The 8,339-nt window shown below is 40.1% G+C and overlaps 1 pseudogene; it reads left to right on the top strand.

Annotated features, from left to right (window-relative positions):
- The first annotated feature begins 808 nt into the window (after positions 1–808).
- LOC140220144 (putative disease resistance protein RGA4) lies at positions 809–4,746 on the top strand (annotated as a pseudogene).
- Positions 4,747–8,339: the final 3,593 nt, after the last annotated feature.

Genomic DNA, 8,339 nt, shown 5'->3' with positions numbered 1-8,339 from the left:
CACTCGGCAAACATGCCATATTTGCTAAGTGTTTTTTCTAGTGGACAATAGGCAAAGGCGCCATGACCATCTTCTTGCCATCATATTACTTTTTTTTTTACCGAGCGTCGGTTTTAGCACTCGGCAAAGAAACGTTTGCTGGCACTGTAGATGCCGTGTGCTGTTTGCCAATTTCTTTTGAGGCTACTGTTTCCGGTAGTGGTTGTTTTACATTGTACGATGAAATGACGAAATGCCGGCCGGCGAGAGTTCCATCATGATCACTGAAGTAATCATTTTCACATTTTTGACATGTTGTGCGGACTTGAGATTTCTTCTTCCTTACGAGATGCTAATATAACAAACCAGTTACATAGAAATACAAGTCTTCGTCTATATTTGAAAGGGGCAAATTATCAACTAGCAGTTTGGGGAATTCACAGAGTAGAGCGAAACTATGTAAATTGCCCGTGGAACTAACATGCAATTCTTTTTCAAGACACTAATTAAACTATTAAAGTCAACACAATTGCCCATGGATCACATGTTTGTGCAAATTGGAGATCGCATTGCACAACTAGCTGGTCTAATTTATCGAAGGGTACAACACAACTAAAATTCATGGAAAGAGTAGACAAGCATCACTAAATCCAAACTAATCATAGCAAAGCTGCACCTTTCTGCTCAAGCCAAGAGCAGATAGCAGCGAGGAGGTCGCTCAAAAATAAAAGATAGCAGCGAGGTCGCTCAAAAATAAAAGATAGATCCCTTTTTCCCGTGCTGAGCCCAGCTCGACTTCCTCCTCTCTCCAACTTGATAGCAACAGCTTACTCTCGTCGATAGCAAAGCGAAGCAGAAGGGAAGGAAGAAAAGAAGGTTCTTTGCATGTTGCTGTACAGTTGATATCTACATTCTTTTCCTAAAGCTGGAGCGATTCTTCATTTCTTCTCTGTTTGAGAGCATCCGAAGAAACTTTGCGTGTCATCCGCGCGATTCTTTGCTCCCCTGACAAAATGTGGCCCTTCGTCTCTTTCCCCTACCGACGAAAGCCAAAACAAACAGAGTAGCAGAGTAGCAGAATAGCAGATCATCGTGGCTGCGCGAGAAGAGGTGCATTCCTTCGTCCATTTCAGTTGGTTGTTAGAGGGAATGAGGGATGCATTTCATTCTGCTGTCTCACTTTATGCTACACTGCATTTGCAGGCGTATATCATATTCCATTTTTGCAGTGATATATCAGTGCGAATTCTTTCTGATCTATTGGCTCTGACTTCTGCTTCAAGTAATTTTTACTCTCCATCTCAAGGAAGAACAAGGTCATCCTCATCATTCTCTAAATACAAGAGGCTCTAAAATTCTAAATTTGCTTGATTATGATTTTTCCACAAACACTTCCCATCCAAACAGGCCATTAATCCTGATGCACTTATGTTTTATTATATTGAGACTGAACATCCTATTTCTTATTCTTGATTCAATCACTCGCTTCTAATCATTATCCATGATTTTCTCCTTTACAGCAGAGATCTTGGGCCTTATAATTCTGTCGTGGTGATGGACTCATTATAATTATCTATTTCTATTTCATTATGGTGAATTGCTTGAAGTGATAAATATTCATCACTCTCCTCGTGCAATTGGTAGCATACTAGCATGAATGCTACATCACATTTCCTCTGCTATAGTGAGGAAAAGCAGAGGAGGATGCAAGGCAATATGGTTTGGGATTGAGTACTGTCTTTCTAAAAGGTGCATTTCTTTCATTCCTTATCTGCCTATTAATTGGTTAACACAATGTGTTCCATTAAGATTAATTCGTAGTTACGACATGTCAAGTAGTCTCACAAACTTGCGTTGCAGTTGCAGGCATGTATCATTGTCTGTTGAGATTTTATTTTATGAGGGATACAAGTGTGAATTCTGTCGAATTTACTGCCTCACACTGCATCTTGAAGTTATCCTCTACGTCATCTCCAGTCAAGGAAGAATAAGGTCATCTGCATCACTCAACATATTAGAGAACAGAAGAGGGTGTTGGTGTTGCTACTCTGGTAGTGCACAAAAGCCTATACTATCTAGAGATTCTTTATTTCTCAATTCAACCACCCTTCTGAGTTTTATCCATTTTTCTTTCCAGAGTAATCGCGACTCTTTCATGGTGATGACCGCATATTGGCTATCGTTGTTCAGTTCATTGAGGGATATTATTTGAAAAATTCATCTCTGTTCCCCTTCCTTCAGTATTGGATTGACCAAACTGTTGTTGCTGGTGGTGGATGATCTTGCATCCTTGACTTCTATTGTCAGTCAGGCCTGTTGAAAATAGGTCTTTGATTCAGGTAAGGATTGTGCACTTAAGCGCACTTGAATCTTCTAACTTCTTCCAAGCATCATTACAAGTTACGTCCATCTCCCGTTCACGGAAATGAAATCCTGCAGCCTCCTATCCTTACTGTAGATGAAGTTATAATTGCAAAAAAACAAGAATAATATCGATAAATGGCTAATGTGAAAGGAAATCAAAGATCCATTACATGGGTTTTAGTCTGGAACATAGTGCATAAAGAATCCTAAAACTCATGGATGGATGCCCCTATGTCCACCCAAGATGGTTTTGTCTATTTGCCCGCTAGTGCATGGTGTGAATTTTTCCTATGCTTTCATCATTTACATATCCTTTATTCATTTCGCAATCAATGTGAGATTCTGTCAAGTAGTAGTTTACACAATATAATGAGTACTCATAGGAGCATGTGGTGCTGTACGTCTTTCAAGTGCGTACATATTTGACATACTTCTATAAACTTTATAACTTTCAGGTCCAATTTCAATCGTTTATGGAATAACACTATGAAACCTTGTTTAAGGAATCTCACTAGCTAGTCCCTCATATTGCTGGTTTTCTTAGTTCTGAAAAGATATATTGGTGGTGGTGGGTCTGCTTCAAGGATTCACCTAATGGCAACCATATTATTTTCTTTTGCGGGATCATGCATCCAAAAGCTCCAAGAACTTATTACAGAGGAAGCGATACAGATACTAGGTGTTAAACAAGAGCTTAGTGACCTACAACAAATAATGACACAAATACAGTATTTTTTGAAAGATGCTGACCAGAGGAGGATTGAAGACTTAGCGGTTAGTAATTGGATTGGTGAGCTGAAGGATGCAATGTATGTGCCGATGATATAATTGACATGGCCGGGTTTAAAGGGAGCAATCTACTAGGAGAAAACTCTTCATCATCATCAAGAAAATTAATTACATGCAATGAATTTCCCTCTTTCTCTTGCTTTTCGGCTATCAAGACACGTCGTGAGATTGCTATAAATATTAGAGGCCTCAACAAAAGAATAGAGAGGCTTAAAGAGTTAGGTAGAGAATTCAAGTTTGAAACAGAACCCGCTGATAGAATTTCAGTGTCAAGTATGAGAAAAACATCCCACCTGGTAGAACCAAATCTTGTTGGAAAAGAGATCATACATGCTACCCATAGATTGGTAGGGTTGGTGCTAGAACACAGGGACAAGAAGGCTTACAAGATGGCAATTGTTGGAACAAGAGGAGTTGGAAAAACAACACTAGCTCAGAAATTATACAATGATCAAAGAGTGAAGGGTAATTTTAAGAAGCATGCATGGATTTGTGTTTTCCAACAGTACTCTCAAGTTGCTCTGTTGAAAGAAATACTCCAAAATATTGGAGTGGACAAAGAAAATTGTGAAAGCATCGGAGAGCTCGAAGCCAAACTTGCAGAAGCCATTGAAGGAAACAGTTTTTTTCCTTGTGTTGGATGACTTGTGGGAGTCTGATGTACGGACCAATTTACTAAGAACGCCACTCAATGCTGCAGCTCAACTAACAATTGTAACAATAACTCGACAGGATATAGTTGCAAAGGCAATTGGAGTGGAACACATGCATCGAGTCGCATTGATGTTAGAGGAAGTAGGATGGGAGCTACTTTGGAAGAGTATGAACATATTTGATGAGAAAGAAGTATACAACGTGCAGGACAAAGGAATGGAAATTGTTCAGAAATGTGGTGGCCTTCCTCTTGCAATTAGGACTATGGCTAGTGTTCTTGCAGTGAAGGAGACAACAGAGAGTGCATGGCAGAAGATTCTAGACAATGATGCTTGGTCCATGAGTAAGCTCCCTGCTGAACTCAGAGGTGCTTTGTACTTGAGTTATGATCAGCTACCACAAAACCTGAAGCAATGTTTTCTTTACTGTGCTTTGTATCCTGAAGATTGGACACTATGGTGTGATGATCTTGTCAAGCTCTGGATTGCTGAAGGCTTTATTGAAAAGCAAAAGAACCAACTACTGGAAGATACAGCAGAAGAATACTTCTATGAGTTGATCTCAAGGAACCTCCTACCAGATCCTATGTATGCAAATTCATACATGTGCAAAATGCATGACCTGTTAAGACAGCTTGCTCAGCATTTATCAAGAAACGAGTGTTTCTTTGGAGACCCACAATCATTGGAGGGCAGGAGTATATCTAAATTGCGACGTGTGTTAGTTGTAACAGGCAATAATAGGATCTCTTTACCTATTGTGGACAGGCATCAACTCAAAGTGAGAACTTTAATAAATTTCTGTGACAAGTCACTGGTAGTTGAATCTCCAATTTTCAAGCGATTTCCATATATTCGTGTTTTGGATTTAAGTGGGTCAAGTGTAGAAAATATTCCAGATTATATTGGAACTTTGATTCATTTGCGTTGAATCTTAATGAAACTAGCATAACTTGCCTTCCGGAGTCTATTGGTTCTCTCAAAAACCTTGAGGTATTGGAATTGAATAAGTGTGACAGTTTGCATAGCCTTCCTTTAGCAATCAGTAGAATATGCAACTTAAGGAGTCTTGGTCTCAGCGGTTTACCAATAAATAAGGTTCCAAAAGATATTGGATTTTTGAAATACCTCAATAATTTAGAAGGATTTCCAATTTGTGGTAGAAGTGATTATAGCACTGGAATGCAAGATGGATGGAATCTAGAAGAGTTGGGTCCTCTTTTGCAGTAGAGGCAGCTTGTTATTACAAAACTGGAAGCATCTGCTGTTTGCAGTATAGATTCACTACTAACTAACAAAAAGCATCTTAAGGTATTAGGTTTACATTGCACTGAATGTGTGGAGGAACCATACTCCGAAGAGGTTGTTAGTAATATTGAGAAGATATTTGATCAGCTAATACCTCCAAAGAACCTGGAAGGTCTATGTTTGAAGGGATTTTGTGGTTGGTGGTTTCCCTTCTGGCTGGGTACTGCCTAGACATTTGCTTTCACTGAAAGACTTTATCCTCTTTGATTGCAAATCATGTGTGCATCTTCCTGCAATCGGGCAGCTCCCCAACTTGAAATATCTAAGAATGGAGGGAGCCACTGCAGTCACCAAGATTGGACCTGAATTTATTGGCTTTGGGGTGGGTAATTTCCGATCTCCAAAGGCAGTTGCTTTCCCCTAGCTTGAAGCGTTGGTCATCGAGGATATGCATGCCCAACTGGAGTGGACCTTTGTAGTTGAAGAAGAAGAAGCAACAGCAGCAGGTAAGGAAGGTGGAGAGGATGGAGCTGCTGCAAAGCAAAAGGTGGAAGCTCCAACTCTAAGGATGCAGCTGATGCCTCGTTTGAATACTTGCGACATGTCAACTGTCCCAAGTTGAGAGCTCTCCCACGGCAGATTGGACAGCAGGCCACCAGCTTGAAGGAGCTAATATTAATGGATGTGCACAGCCTTAGAGGCTGTTTGGATACCAGGGCTAAACTTTAGCCTTGTCACATTAGATGTTTGGATGCTAATTAGGAGGATTAAATATGAGCTAATTATAAAACTAATTGCAGAACTCCTAGGCTAATTCGCAAGACGAATCTATTAAGCCTAATTAATCCATCATTAGCAAATGGTTACTGTAGCACCACATTGTCAAATGATGAACTAATTAGGCTTAATAGATTCATCTCACGGATTAGCCTCCATCTGTGTAATTAGTTTTATAATTAAACTATGTTTAATACTCCTAATTAATATCTAAACATCCGATGTGATAGGGCTAGAGTTTAGTCCACTGGAAGCCAAACACCCCCTTAAGGTGGTGGAGGACCTCCCGTTTCTCTCCGAGGATCTTTCGGTCTCAGATTGTGAATGCCTAGAGAGGATCTCAAATATTCCCAAAGTGAGAGAGTTGCGTGTACAGCTCTGTCCAGCTCTGAGGTGTGTTGAGGGTTTGGACAACTTGCACCAGCTGTTTCTGACAGAAGATATGCAAGATGTCTCCTCACAATGGCTAGCTGGACTCCAACAGGTGCACGGAGAAGACATGGATGTCTATAGATTGTATATAGCTAGGAATATGCAAGGTATCATCATTCACTGGATATTTGAACATAATTACATATTATATTTCTGTACTGTATCTTGATGATGGAAATGACTAGAGCTATGCTACATAAACATCGTGGAGATGGAGATTTATCCAGCAAGGGTCTACTCTTGTGGAGCGCAGGCCAATTAATCTACTGGGCTGACGTGGAAATACAAGAAGGCTTCATCTCTTCATCGGCCTGCGTGAATTCTTGATTAATCTTGTTTTAAGTGTTTGGCTCTTCTTGTGCGCATTTCTTTTTATGTCTGAAATAAAATGTGTGCTACTTGTCTTTCTCGATTGATTCTATGATATGCTTTGCATTTGCTGTATGTACTTTGTTTTTCATCATTGTGCAGGTTCAGACGGATGTGCAAAAACCACGGGAATATTTAGGACCTCTTTCTCCCAGCAGTCTAAAATTTCCTTTTCCTTTTTACCACCTCATCTTATGAGTCATTATAGGGCCGCAAAATTGCAAAAGTGCAAGGATTTTGTTTCAAATTTTCATATAACTATTTGAATACCACACTGGAGAAGCATCGGGACAAAGCTAGGGCACTCTGAAGATTCCATGACTACTTCATGCTGGGATAAATAGGTGCACAGGAAGATGACAAGTGAACAGCTAACAGGGGCTATACCTACCAATCCACCATGACGTGCCTAGGCATGCATACCGGCCTCTGCTCCCTGGCTTGCCAATCCCCATGCCAGAGCGCCGCCTGCCCCCCTCACAAGTGATTAAAATTTATACAGATTTTAATGCGAACTTTGCAAAAATTTTGTCTTTTGGTCATGACTGAAATCAGTGGTCATTCAAAATATTGCACTGTTCACCGAAAGATCTAAATTTTTAACTCAAATTTTGGCCGAAATTTCACTAACTAGTGGAATCTGACCTCTTGAGAAAAGGTCACGTAGCCACCAACCTTAGGAGTACTAAATCATTCTATTGTTTATTGCACCTACTAATTACTTATTAACTAAAGTCGATGCCAATAAGCAGGCAAAAGCTGGGTACATCTTAGTTTACATTTTTCTATACAGCTCTTAGCAGCAAGTTGTCACCACTTTCCAACTGCCCCACTGCTTTGCATCATTTAGCTCCACTGGTGCTAGGCACATGGCATGTCATTGGCACATGGCAGATGGCATGTCATTGGCACATGGCATCACCAACCTAAAAGCCTATGTCTGTTCAGAACTCTGAGGCTAAATAAACTGTTTCATATCACCAATCTCTGAAGCAATTTGCATAACTATTTACTGATCTAGGCAGATTGGATCTCGATGTTAGTAATACTTACTCTGCAATCCATATATGTTGTCCGTTAAATTTACCTCCAAGTGAGGAAATTGCTGATTAAGTTATGTTTGTAAGCTAACTGTGAAGTGTCACCATCTTATGTTTGGTGTTTTTTCAGGGTCATCACGGTGATCTGTTACCAGAAGAAAATAGAATATTGCTTGCTGAATTCTATATGCGACATAGGGAAAGCACAGCTACCATAGTTCATGAATATGCTAAAAGGAAGGCGGAAAATTTTATGGCCAGACTTTGAGAACATCTTGACGCAGACTTATGGCGTAGCGCAGGTGATCAAGCTGGGTGATTTTTTTGGCAATCAGATGTTGGCTTATCCTGTGCGTTTTTCTAACAACAAACCAGCTGGTGAGTTTTTACCATTTAAGGCAGCTTAGTTTGTTTAATCATTTTTTTATACGTTCAATGTTCATTTCTTAAAACTATTTTTGTATGTTGCACACAGTAATCAGAACTACGATTTTCTGAACTTTGTTTGAAGCTATTTTTCTTGGAGAGCACCGTTGGGCTACTTGCGGCCTGTTCGCTTCAGCTTATTTAGCCAGCTTATCAGCCACCGAACAGTATTTTTCTCTCACAACAAATCAGCCGTTTCAGCTTTTCAGCTGGCTTATAAGCTGAAGCGAACAGGCCCGGTCTTCGAGAGATTCAAGACGAC

Source organism: Setaria viridis, chromosome 8 (genome assembly GCF_005286985.2).
Source record: "Setaria viridis chromosome 8, Setaria_viridis_v4.0, whole genome shotgun sequence".
NCBI classification, from domain to species: Eukaryota; Viridiplantae; Streptophyta; class Magnoliopsida; order Poales; family Poaceae; genus Setaria; species Setaria viridis.
This window is presented reverse-complemented; position numbering and strand designations above follow the sequence as displayed.